Here is a 14,427-nt window from a genome sequence, read left to right as displayed (position 1 = left end):
CTGTGTGACCCCATAGACAGCAGCCCACCAGGCTCCCCCGTCCCTGGGATTCTCCAGGCAAGAACACTGGAGTGGGTTGCCATTTCCTTCTCCAGTGCATGAAAGTGAAAAGTGAAAGGGAAGTCGCTCAGTCGTGTCCGACTCCTAGTGACCCCATGGACTACAGCCCACCAGGCTCCTCTGTCCATGGGATTTTCCAGGCAAGAGTACTGGAGTGGGGTGCCATTGCCTTCTCCGGTTTAAGCATTAAGAAGTCCCTAAAGAAAGAAAGATGTGCTCCAGCAGGAGGTTGGGAATGAGTATCTGCATCTGACAGTCAATGAAAGGCCTCTCTTAAAAGACAAAATGATAAATAACAGAGGCCAACAGAAAATAAGTTTGGGTGGATGGGACAGGAAAGGTCTACCTATATGAAAGGAGATCACTGCACCTTCTTCCAGGATAAAGATTCCCTGAGAATTGTGTTTGGTAAAAATGGTGATATAGAATAAGGAAAGTTAGCACCAAGAACATTATTTCAGTGAAGCATGTAACCCTGGGAGGCTTTCCAGGTGACTCAATGGTAAAGAATCCACCTGTCAAAAAGGAGATGCAGGTTCGATCCCTGGGTTGGGGAGATCCCCTGGAGAAGAAAATCTCAACCCACTCCAGTATTCCTGTCTGGGAAATCTCATGGACGGAGAATCCTGGTAGGCTATAGTCCATGGGGTTGCAAAAGAGTCAGATATGACTTAGCAACTAAACAACAGATAACCCTAGAGAGTTATGGAATAGATAACAGAGAAGACTGGAGCCATTTACGTTAAATGATGATGCCCTTTACTAAAGTTTGGTAATTTAAAACTCAAAGTGATAAACTTGCCTTAGTAATTTTATCATTGTTTAAAATTATACTATGTTACATATTATATTTAATAGCTACATATAGTAATTATATATTTAATTTTATATAATATTTAAAATATGGCCTTGTATTCAGTGATAATGATGATAGCAATACATTTTTCACATTCATATCCTCAGTCTTGGTTAAAAGTCATGTAAACAGGATTTTTGATGTGTTGAATCCTATTTGTCCTCTTAACTCTGATGAGCAGTGATCCAAATGTTTCAGCATGTATAATGAATCCCTAATTATTAAGAAAATATTATTTTTCCTGTAATCAGCAATACCTTGGATTCCAATGCCTTGTCTACAAAAACCACAGTATAAGCAGCTGTAATTCTGCCTGGATAAATTTATATTATGATGTACAAGCAAATGCTTCTGGGATGCTTTTGGGAGAATAGATGCTTTACATAGAAAATAAATATTCTAGTTATCCTATTGACATAGTCAACCCTGACCAACTTGGAGAATTAGGGTTAGAATTTTGGTAAATCAGAAAGCTGAAAACTATTTGATACTATAATTGCCAGTTTAAGAATTTAATACCTTAAGTGAAAAATCAGGGTTAGATTAACCAAAATATCGACAGAAATAATCTTTTAATGGTATATTTCTAAAACATGTGAAACAATGCTCTTAGAGTTTAATAATTCTTATATTCATTAAAAATGAAATGTTAAGACAGCAAGCTAAGAAAATACCATGTGTGTCCTACGCAATTTAAGTAAATAATGGTTATTTTGAAGTGATTCTTTTTTATCCTTTGGTACTTCAGGGATCCCTCCTCTAGAGTTTCAGAAAAAAGCTTGCATATTCATTTTAATTTGCTCTAGAAAATATGCATATGAAGAGTTACTTTCCCTGGCCTGTTCCTTGTTCCAAAGATTTAAAACCATTTTTTTTTTTTTTGGTTTAACTTGGAATTGACTTCAACATCCTACCTCCCACTTTAGTCCAGACATGTAATATAACCTGGACATGTATAACCAAAAACACTTTAAAAAACTTAACATACTTGATGCCCAGTGTGTTTCTCATTAATCTGTCTCTAAAAAGCTTATTGCAAAAAAAAAAAAAAAGCAACAAAGTAAAAAGTTGTACTTCATCAACAGCAAATTTGCACTTCAAAGGATACCATCAAGAAAGCGATAAGGCTATCCACATAACAAGAGGAAATATTTATAAATTATATCTGATAAGGGACTTCATCCAGCATAAATAAAGAACATACACAGCTCAATAGAAAGAAGCAAAAATTAAAAATCAAAGGATTTGAGTAGACATTTCTCTAAAGAAGTTATATAAATGGATAATAAGCATAGGAAAAAACAGTCATTAAGGAAATGTACATCAAAATCACAACGAAAGACTTGACACAGTTTAGGATGACTATAATCAAAAACCAGTAATAAGAATAGTCAAAAAGGTGGAGAAATTGTAACTCTGATGTATTACTAATGGGAATGGCAAATAGTATAGCTAGTTTGGAAAGTAGTCTGGCACAACCTCATAAATTGAACATTAAGTTGCTATATGATCTAGGAATTCCACTTCTAGAAATATATCTAAGATAAATGATAATTTCTTAATTTGTACAGGGATGTTTCAGAGCAATATTATTATTAATAACCACAAATGGAAAACACTCCAAATACTCACTAAATAATGAAAATATAAATATAGCATATCTATACAAGGAATATTACATAGAGCAAGATTCTATTTATACTAAAGGTCCAGATTAGGCAAGTTTAGAGTGATAGACAGTAGATAGTGACTACATGATTACATGGTGCTAAGGAGGATGCTAGTTTGGAAGAAATGAGGAGTAACCATGTGACTGCTAATGAATCGGAGATTACTTAAGTAACACAAAGTTTCTAAAATTGATTTGGTTATAGTGATAGTTGTACAACTCTGAACACATTAAATGCCACTGAACCAAACACATCATACAGGTGGATTTTATGGTATGTCATTTATATGTCAATAAACCTTTTTCACGTTTATTGCCAATTCCTATTATTCTTGTTCTGCCTTTTCCTAGAATTCCTTTCCTAAACTCCAGCCAAAATTTCTTCATTTTATAATTGTTCCCAGTAAGAATGCAGATAATCAATATGAGCTTGAGGCAAAAAGTTTCCCAAAAGGTATACAGAAGTAAATCTAAATATTCCAAACTGATACCAGGAAAATTTTCAGGTAGGAGAAAGCTTTGCCTTCAAGAGCTGTCGTCCACTGACAAAAGTAATGATTCCTGCTCTCCCTATCCACAGATTCATGTTTGCTTACAAAAGAAATGTGGAAAATAGTATGGAGGTATTGAAAAAATTCATTCTTGGGCATACTTCTGGAGGAAAACTTGGTTCAAAAGTACACATGCACCCAATGTTCACTGCAGCACTGTTTACAATAGCCAAGACTTAGAAGCAACTTCATGTGCGTCCACAGATGAATGAAAAAAGAAGATGTGGTACATATATACTATATATATATATATATATACACACACACACAATAGAATATTACTCAGCCGTAGAAAAGAATGAAGTAATGCCATTTGCTGCAACATGGATGAACCTAGAGATTATCATACTAAATGAAGTACACCAGACAGAGAAAGACAAATATCATATGATATTACTTACACGTGGACTCTTTAAAAAAAAAAAGTACACATGAAGTTATCTAAAAATCAGAACCCTATTTACAGAGTAAACATGATTACCAGGGGTGAAGGTAGAGGGGGAAGGATATACTGGTACTTTGGGATTGACATGTACACAATGATATATGTAAAAGAGATAACCAACAGGAATCTACTGTATACCACAAGGAACTCTGATATTCTGTAATAACCCAAATGGGGAAATAATTTTTAAAAGAACAGAAAAAATTAATAATGAAAAAATAAAGGCACTAGAAGCTTTAAAAAAATTTTAAAGTCATGCTATGCAAAAAAAAACAAAACGAGGAAACGTGACATATACAAGGTTTTCTTTGGAAAAGTAAAGTGTCTTATACATAGGGTGATGGATTCAGAGGCAATTTGTTAAAGAGCAGATGCCTCCATTAATAAATATTCATGTGACACAGAACTGGAAAGTAAAAATTACATTTATAACATTACTAAATAAATAGCAGTGTCCTTATTGCAGGCTTAATAATGCTATTAGAATGGTAAATATGCAGAAAGCTCAAATTCATTACATTGTTAATGTTTTTAAATAACAGTTTTAGGAATAAGGATCCAAATTAGAAATATTCCCCTTTATGTGATTTTCTTTGACTTGCCATACAAACGTTAAAGCACAATTTTTTAAATTTTAAATGTCGGCTAACCTGATGGAGAAACTGTTGGGTGCTGCAGCTGTTGTGTCTAAGTCCACTGCGTACATTATTGTTTTCCTTCCTGCTTTGCTTTCCTTTCAGACATCAGAACATTAAACAGAACCACACTAAAGGTCACTTGGATATGGAGACAGCCGAATTTCCAAAGTTCTCCCCGGTTGTTTTACACAGTTAAAGCTCAAAATGTTAAATAAACTGTGAAAATAAATGTACTTTTTTTTTAGAAAAATTTTTAAACACTTCAAATCATTTAGGCTAGACTTGTCACTTGAAAAAACACTGAACAGCAGATCTTAATAAAATCCATTTAACTTCATGTACATCTGCCATTTGAAAACTTTTCTTCTGACACAGCTTAATGAACCTTTAATTTACCTTTCATTCAGTATCCACTGAGGGTCATTAAAAGACAAAGTCTTAAGTCAATGCACTTAATTACAGTCATCATATGTTATTACGTACTATTATATAACACCATATGCCAATTATCAGGGGACTTCAATAGATACTGAACAACACATCTGCACACATATATCACTTGGTCTATAGACCTAAATCTTAACAATCTTTGAAAAGAAACAGTACTTTTACAGTATTGATATTAGGATTTAAGACATTAACTAAATGCATTATAGATTTTTAAACTAAATATTATTTTAAATATAATAGTGTTGATTGTTTTCTACTTTTGTCTTGATATTAGACTATGTTTCAACATATCAAGTAGAACCTCTAAAAGAAAACATATTGGTCATAGCACTTAGACATCAACACACAATGAGTCCAGAGCAATTTAATACCTGACTTTCTGAAAGATGAGGTAAATGATAAGTTATGCTTGATTATCATTTGAGAAATATTAGAGGATCTGCCATTCATCCAGTGTTGTCCCTGTTGACAGTCACCCAAATTTACCCCAGGCACTTCCCCCCTTTGTTTTTCTCTGTTCTTAATGCTGCTTTTAGCCATAATTAGTCTCTATTACACACCACTAAAAGAGTTATCTTTTAAACTTTGGCATTTTTTGTTTTATTTCTGTCCTCCTTAAAAAACTCCTTTAAATACCCATTATCCAGAATCACTTAAAGTATATTTTCAGCATGGAATACAAGGCTTAGCATAAGCAATTTTGATCTACCTTTCATATCTTATCTAATCTTTTGTGATGCCATTGTTAGTTTGTAAATTGGCCTCCTTCCATGGAGAAAAGGAGAGGCTGCAGAAAGCAGCAGACAACTCCAGATCAGCAGGCTGCAGGTTTAATAAGCAAGGCTTATTCTGAGGCTGCTTTTTGGTGGGCACAAATGGGTAGCACTCCACACCACCACCCCCTCCAGAATCTGAAGTTTATAACAGAGGCCTTAACTGGGGTCAGTCAACATACTATACAGATGGTCTCAACATCATACTTTCTCAAGGTTGCACCTTGAAAATGGTCTTCACTGTGAGAATACTGGAGAGAAAGTGCATTCCATGGACAAAGGAGGAGATGAGGAATCTCTGATTGCTAGGGTCTAGCTCATAGGAGTGGTCATATTCTCTCAAAGACCTCCTCCAACAAATATTTTACATACACATAGGGAATACCCACACACCTATTACCCTGCCAAGAAATCTACTTGATTCTGAGATGTTTACTTTCCCCACATTGTAACGCAACCAAATTCATAGCAAATGTTTACAATCACCCCATCCCAGGTGGCATTCATGACTTACTTTTACTAGTTTGTGCATGCGCCAACTTGGTTATTATTCTGAACCTGATCAGACAACTATAGTTCCTTTTGGTTTCAAGTTGTTGAAGGATGATTTTAGAAAAAAAGACAGTATCCTCGTTATTGTTAAAAAGTCTTTCACTGATACCTTTTGATATGTTCAGGAAAATATCAGCATCAAAATTTCCAATGGGTGTCACATGCTTGGAAGAAAGGCCCAGAGACCACCTTGGAGCACTTTTTAATAAATCTTGCATCACTACCTCTCTTCATAGCACAGAGTGGGTAATGCAGGGAGAAATACAGGCATTAACCATTCTGAGTTAAAAGAGATTTGAATGAGTCAATTTCTGAATGTAAAATGCTTTAGAAAAGGCTTATGTTTTCTTTTTTGTGAATGATATAAAAAGTACAAAGAATGATTTTAAAGTTTGTGTCAAGAACTCTGAAAGAATTCTTTCAATAAGTATGAAAATTCTTTATTTTTCCTTCTTGTGTGTGTGTTAGTCGCTCAGTCATGTCCGACTCTTTGCGACCCCATATACTGTAGCCCGCCAGGCTCCTCTGTCCAGGGGATTTTCCAGGCAAGAATACTGGAGTGGGTTGCCATTTCCCTCCAAGGGATCCTCCCAACCCAGGGATTGAACCCAGGTCTCCTGCATTGCAGGCAGATTCTTTACTCTCTGAACCACCAGGGACGGCTCAGAAGGTAAAGCATCTGCCTACAATGCGGGAGACCTGGGTTCAATCCCTGGGACAGAAAGATCTCCTGGAGAAGGGAATGGCAACCCACTCCAGCATTCTTGCCTCCCCCCACCCAACCAAAAAGGGGCTCAAAGGAATTTTTCCTTCTTAGAAATACATAAAATAATAGTGTACATTACAATGATTCACTGACACTAACAGTTCAAGAGCTTCATCACTGATGTTTTAGACAAGTTGCTTAAACTCTCTGAACTTCAATTTCCTTATCTGAAAGTCGGTGATAATACTAGAACCAGTTTTTATTGTTCTTGTGAAGACTCAATTACTTAAAACAGTCCTGCATATGAAATAAGTCTTCATAGTGTTGCTTATATGTCTAGGACTTATCTGTTGGCCCAGACAATAAAGAATCTGCCTGCTACTCAATTCCTCCATAAACACTTTTGTCTACTCATATTTCCTTTCATTCTTCTTCTCCTCCTTTCCATCCTCCTCCTTTTTCTTCTTATTTTTCTTCTATTACAGAGAATATTTAACATACATGGAAGTAGAAATATATCAACCATCAATCCCTGGTGATCATTTCCCAGCTGACCATTAACCTAACCATAACCCCCATTTCCATCAACTCTCACTCATATTATTTTGAAAAAAAAAAAGGAAAAATCCCAAACCAAAAAACTCAATAACTATTTTATGTGTATTCAATTTAGTACATATTTCTAAATGTTAAGAACTAATTTTTAACATAAATGCAATACAGTCATTCACCTAACATTAATTCTCTAAAATTATCAAGTATGCAGGAAGTGTTCAAATCACAAATGATTCTGAAGAATTATATGTGATGCACTCCAAGTGAAAGCTGTACAGTCAATGTATTTATTTCACAAAAAAAATTCAATAGCAAAATTAAGATTATTTAGTGCAAGGAAGAAATAATAACAGCAATACCCAAAACTTCAGATTTCCCTAACTTTAATGGATAGTGACTAACCTAGATGACATCAGATGAGATGATGGATGGCATCACTGACTCGATGGACATGAGTTTGAGTGAACCCTGGGAGTTGGTGATGGACAGGGAGGCCTTGCATGCTGCGATTCATGGCGTCACAAAGAGTCGGACATGACTGAGCAACTGAACTGAACTGACCAACCTAGACAGCATATTAAAAAGCAGAAACATTACTTTGACAACAAAGGTCCATCTAGTCAAAGCTATGGTTATTCTAGTAGTCATGTATGGGTGTGAGAGTTGGATTATAAAGAAAACTGAGCATCAGAGAATTGATGGTTTTGAACTGTGGTGTTAGAAAAGACTCTTGAAAGTCCCTTGGACTGCAAGGAGATCCGACCAGTCCATCCTAAAGGAAATCAGTCCTGAATATTCACTGATGCTGAAGCTGAAACTCCAATACTTTGGCCACCTGATGTGAAGAACTGACTCACTGGAAAAGACCCTGATGCTGGGAAAGATTGAAGGGCAGGAAGAGAAGGGGATGACAGAGGATGAGATGGTTGGATGGCATTACCAACTCTATGACATGAGTTTGAGTAAGCTCTGGGAGTTGATGATGGACAGGGAAGCCTGAAGTGCTGCAGTTCATGGGATTGCAAACAGTCAGACATAACTAGTGACTGAACTGAGTGGATAGTGTGCATGCATGCTAAGTCCATAAGTGTCTGGACTCTTTGCGACCCTATGAACTGTATCCTGTCAGGCGCATCTGTCCATGAGATGTTTCAGGCAAGAATACTGGAGTGGGTTGCCATACCCTCCTCCAAGGATCTTGCCAACCCAGGGATCAAACCCACATCTCTCATGTCTCCTGCATTGGCCAGTGGATTCTTTACCACCAGCACCACCTGGGAAGCCCAATGGATGGTAACAGGTGGTACTTACTAGATACTGAAATCTGCCTTTAGGAATATTTTAGTTAAATAAAGAAAATCTGGCCTAAGATATCTTCTACATCACTAAATATATCTTGTATTTTAATAGTTTTGATTAACATTATGTTGGGTTTTCCCAGTGGCTCAGGGGTAAATAATCTGCCTGTGATGTAGAAGATGCAAGAGACCTCAGGTTCAATCCCTGGGTTGGGAAGATCCCCTGGAGGAGAACATGGCAAGCCACTCCAGTATTCCTGCCTGGAGAATCCCAAGGATAAAGGATCCTGGTGGGCTACAGTCCATGGGGTCACAAAGAGTTAGACATGACTGAAACGACTGAGCATGCATACACAGTATTATGATAGACTGTAATAACTGAGAGATGCTAGTCAAAAGTTATTAGCATTTGTTCTAAAAAATTAGTCCCGTGTGTTTCATATTACTCTTTATTGAATCTTTTATAAATATAATTTTGGGTAAAATTCATTCATTAATTTAATAAGTGGTTACTGAACATCTACTGTGTGCTGCCAGGTATGTTTCTAGACAGAGGACAGCAATGAAAAGAACAGCAAGAATCCTGGCTCTCATGGAACTTACTTCTTGTGTGGTATGAAAAACAAACACAAATTTAGAAATATATATAGTATAACATATAACTTGTAATATAAATATACATATTATGTAAAGTGGTGCACAGATGGACAAAAATCCTGAATAGAGATAGAAACTGAGGCTGTAGTTGGGAGCAGGGAGAGGGCTTATAATTTTAAATAGGTGGTCAAAGAACTGAGGTTCTTTTTATAATTCCATTCCATTTACTGTTTTCCTGAGGATGATGTCTAGTAACAAAGGCTAGTCCGTGGCATGTAACCACTGGTTTCCATTAAACCTCCTCTTGGGGAGCACTGAATATAAACTCTGAAATTTAGCCATAGGTCAAACTGGCCATCCAGGATTTACTTGAAATAAAACTGAAGCACTGATTTCAAATATGTCCTTCACAATGCTTCAGAATAAATAAAAATATAATTCATGCCACTAACAAGGTCTAGAAAAATAGCACTCAAGCATTTTCACTTCAATTCAGACAAGCACATGTATTAAGACAAAGAGCCTAGGAAGAAGCCTCCAGCCTGATGCTCCAGGTAACTGTGGTAACCCCTCTTTAGAGCTATTGAATTATACTGTCTGTATGACTTACCTTCAACATGACTTAGAATGATGATTTACCAGAGAAATATAGAGCTGCTATGTATTCCCATGACTGATCTTAAAGCTGTAGGATCACCCCTCTTGGAATCGCTTCTTTTCTACAGGACCAAATAAGTCTATTTCATGGGAACTCTAAACACATGATAAATTTTGGCCCTGTTTAACCCTTTCAAATATAAAACAAGCAAAAATAATTTAGCTTCAGAAAAAAATACCCAACAGTGTCTCATTACTAACAGGACTGAAGGGAATTGTGCTATTGAATTCGCAAGTTAAGCCTCAAAGATCTTTAATGGTTTAAAAAAAAAAAAAAAAAACCAAAACACTGGGTGCCAAGGAAGCTGTAAAGAGGCCAAGAGTCTCAAAACACTGCTGATAGGACAATGAGTCCAACACTTCTGGAAAACAGTTTAAGAAAATTTACCAAAGGCCTTATAATGTCTATAGCTATAATATACTTCTTGCAATCTAGCCTGAGGAATTAAAACAAAATGGAATAAAATTTTCATTGCAATTTTTAAATTAGAATGGCTCTTTTCTTTTTAAACCTCTACTTACCCTTTCAATTTTCAAAGCTAATCTATACTATAATCATTATCAGCAGCAAGAAAGGCACTTGAGAACCTCTTAAAGATACATGTCACAATAAGGATTCTAGTAGTGTCATTTGTTCAAGATAGAAGAGGTCATTCTCTTTTTATATTGCAGAATGAACTCAGTCAATAATATACAATCCAGAGAAGGAATAGAATTCTTACCAGAGCTCATTAACATGCTGCTGCTACTGCTGCTAAGTCGCTTCAGTCGTGTCCGACTCTGTGCGACCCCATAGACGACAGCCCACCAGGCTCCCTCGTCCCTGGGATTCTCCAGGCAAGAATACTGGAGTGGGTTGCCATCTCCTTCTCCAGTGCATGAAAGTGAAAAGCGAAAGTGAAGTTGCTCAGTCGTGTCCGACCCTCAGCAACCCCATGGACTGCAGCTCACCAGGCTCCTCCGTCCATGGGATTCTCCAGGCAAGAGCACTGGAGTGGGGTGCCACTGACCATTTAGTTTTAGACTTGCCCAGATAATTTGACATGACCTCAAATGTTGATATCCAATCATTTGCTGGCTAGTTTAATAAAATTAACTATAAAAATAACAGCAACATTTATGAGAATGTATCCAATACTCCATACCTTAAGTCTCATTAAAATCATTTTGAAATATGTTACTTAATTATTTTCACATTCAAATGAGCAAACCAAGACTTCCAAAGGTTGGCCACCTGCCTATCATCACAGATACTAAATGGTAGGATGAGGATGCAAATTCAAGACACACAATTACCTAATTCCTAACCCAATGCAACACTGTCATCTTTGTTGTACAGGCTCTCAAGCTCTTTCAGCATTCTTGAATGAAAGCTGAAGTAAGTTTTCCATCGTAAACTCTACAGCCTATTGTGATGCTGTGGCTTTTACATCATGACTGTATGTTCTGAATCACAGACTCACCTACATGGCCTGACAAGTTCGAGTAGTCTTACAGGCACAAAATATAGACTATATGAAGTGCAAATAGTTCTAGAAAGACAACATACAACTGTTTCACCATATAGTTGAAAATACAGCCCTTGGTATTAAAAAAAAATCTGGAAGTTATTTCTGAAATACTGAGGAAAAGAGTCAATAAATTGCTGACTACTTGAATAATTATCTCATCTCTTTTCATATTTTGCATTGTTTAGACCTTCTGATCTGGAGAAGGCAATGGCACCCCACTCCAGTACTCTTGCCTGGAAAATCCCATGGACGGAGGGGTCTGGTAGGCTGCAGTCCATGGGGTCGCTAAGAGTTGGACACGACTGAGAGACTTCACTTTCACTTTTCACTTTCATGCATTGGAGAAGGAAATGGCAACCCACTCCAGTGTTCTTGCCTGGAGAATCCCAGGGACGGAGGAGCCTGGTGGGCTGCCACCTATGGGGTCGCACAGAGTCAGACACCACTGAAGTGACTTAGCAGCAGCAGACTTTTTGATCATTTTTCTCTATCACCCTTTTGGTTCTGTTTGTCTCATTTTTCTCTTAACTTTTTCACAAATTTCATTTCCTTCAAATATATGTCCTAAACAGTGTTGCTATCAGTCATTGGCGGCTGCGTACATTTGGCCTGATAACATTGTGTAGTGAACTCATGTGCTGTTGTGCTGTGCTTAGTTGCTCAGTCGTGTCCAACTCTGCAACCCCTGATACAGCCAATTAATTAGTGCACATGTATATACACAAACCAAACCTGACAAGGTTGTCATGCAGGAGATGTAGTTTCAATACTGTAATCATTTTATACAAGAGCATTATAATTGTGCTAATCTCAACAGAAGGTATGTAAGTATAATATATGCAAATCGTTCCAAATATGTAATACATATGTACATGTATATGTAAACAAATAGATTTTCATATGAAAAACTATGCACACAAATGACAAAGAAAAAGATGAATTAATTCCTTATTAATTGATAACTAGACAATGAAGATGATATAATAAAGCAGCCTTTGAAAAGCAAATGATTAAATTATACCTCTAAATATAAATGTAAAGGAATTCAAGACATAATGGCATGCATTTAAAAGACCTTAACAAAGGTCAAGGCAGCGAGGTCAGGGGCGGCGGCTGAAAGGAGCAACCCCACGTCCAAGGAGCGGTGGCTGCACGGGCGCAGGAGGGCCTAGAGGAGCTACTCCATGTTCAAGGTCAGGAGGGGCAGCGGTGAGGTGATACCCCTCATCAAAGGTAAGTAGCAATGGCTGCGTTTTGCTGGAGCAGCCTTGAAGAGATACCCCACGTCCAAGGTAAGAAAAACCCAAGTATGATGGTAGGTGTTGCAAGAGGGCATCAGAGGGCAGACACACTGAAACCATAATCACAGAAAACTAGTCAGTCTAATCACACTAGGACCACAGCCTTGTCTAACTCAATGAAACTAAGCCATGTCTGTGGGGCCACCCAAGATGGGCGGGTCATGGCGGAGAGGTCTGACAGGATGGGGTCCACTGGAGAAGGGAATGGCAAACCACTTCAGTATTCTTGCCTTGAGAACCCCATGAACAGTATGAAAAGGCAAAAAGATGGGACACTGAAAGAAGAACTCCCCTGGTTAGTAGGTGACCAATATGCTACTGGAAATTAGTGGAGAAATAACTCCAGAAAGAATGAAGGGATGGAGCCAAAGCAAAAATAATACCCAGTGTGGATGCGACTGGTGATAGAAGCAAGGTCTGATGCTGTAAAGAGCAATATTGCATAGGAACCTGGAATGTTAGGTCCATGAATCAAGGCCAATTGGAAGTGGTCAAACAGGAGATGGCAAGAATGAACATCAACACTCTAGGAATCAGAGAACTAAAATGGACTGGAATGGGTGAATTTAACTCAGATGACCATTTTATATACTACCGTGGGCAGGAATCCCTTATAAGAAATGGAGTAGCTGTCATGGTGAACAAGAGTCTGAAATGCAGTACTTGGATGCAATCTCAAAATGACAGAATGATCTCTTTTTGTTTCCAAGGCAAACCATTCAATATCACAGTAATCCAAGTCTATGCCCCAACCAGTAATGCTGAAGAAGCTGAAGTTGAACGGTTCTATGAAGACCTACAAGACCTTTTAGAACTAACACCCAAAAAAAGATGTCCTCTTAATTATAGGGGACTGGAATGCAAAAGTAGGAAGTCAAGAACACCTGGAGTAACAGGCAAATTTGGCCTTGGGATATGGAATGAAGCAGGGCAAAGTCTAATAGAGTTTTGCCAAGAGAACACACTGGTCATAGCAAACATGCTCTTCCAACAACACAAGAGAAACTCTACACATCGATATCACCAGATGGTCAACACCGAAATCAGATTGATTATACTCTTTGCAGCCAAAGATGGAGAAGCTCTACACAGTCAGCAAAAACAAGACTGGGAGCTGACTGTGGCTCAGATCATGAGCTCCTTATTGCCAAATTCAGACTTAAATATAAGAAAGTAGGGAAAACCAATTGGCCATTCAGGTATGACCTAAATCAAATCCCTTATGATTATACAGTGGAAGTGAGAAATAGATTTAAGGGACTAGATCTGATAGATCGAGTGCCTGATGAACTATGGACTGAGGCCCATGACATTGTATAGGAGACAGGGATCAAGACCATCCCCATGGGAAAGAAATGCAAAAAAGCAAAATGGCTGTCTAGGGAGGCCTTGCAAATAGCTGTGAAAAGAAGAGAAGTGAAAAGCAAAGGAGAAAAGGAAAGATATAAGCATCTGAATGCAGAGTTCCCAGGAAAGAGCAAAAAGAGATAAGAAAGTCTTCCTCAGCGATCAATGCAAAGAAATAGAGGAAAAAAACAGAATGGGAAAGACTAGAGATTTCTCCAAGAAAATGAGAGATACAAAGGGAATATTTAATGCAAAGATGGGCTCGATAAAGGACAGAAATGGTATGGACCTAAGAGAAGCACAAGATATTAAGAAGAGATGGCAAAAATACACAGAATAACTGTACAAAAAAGAGCTTCACAACCAAGATAATCACAATGGTGTGATCACTCACCTAGAGCCAGACATCCTGGAATATGAAGTCAAGTGGGCCTTAGAAAGCATCACTACGAACAAAGCTA

The 14,427-nt window shown here is 37.6% G+C and overlaps 1 protein-coding gene across 4 annotated transcripts in view; it reads right to left on the bottom strand.

The window, feature by feature from the left end:
• NAALADL2 (N-acetylated alpha-linked acidic dipeptidase-like 2) overlaps positions 1 to 14,427 on the bottom strand; it is a 1,240,647-nt gene that overhangs the window by 872,224 nt on the left and 353,996 nt on the right. Inside the window, exon 1 of one of the 4 annotated variants that reach the window (XM_010841639.1) lies at positions 4,232 to 4,559. The exons of the other annotated variants lie outside the window; for them this stretch is intronic. The gene's annotated coding sequence lies outside the window, so the exon portion shown is untranslated. Of the gene's footprint in view, positions 1 to 4,231; positions 4,560 to 14,427 lie in introns of those variants that run through there. 4 annotated transcript variants of the gene reach the window in all.

Source organism: Bison bison, unplaced genomic scaffold, assembly GCF_000754665.1.
Source record: "Bison bison bison isolate TAMUID 2011002044 unplaced genomic scaffold, Bison_UMD1.0 scf7180017864164, whole genome shotgun sequence".
Classification (NCBI taxonomy): domain Eukaryota; kingdom Metazoa; phylum Chordata; class Mammalia; order Artiodactyla; family Bovidae; genus Bison; species Bison bison.
The sequence above is the reverse complement of the archived record's forward strand: the minus strand, read 5'-3'. Positions and strand labels throughout refer to the sequence as shown.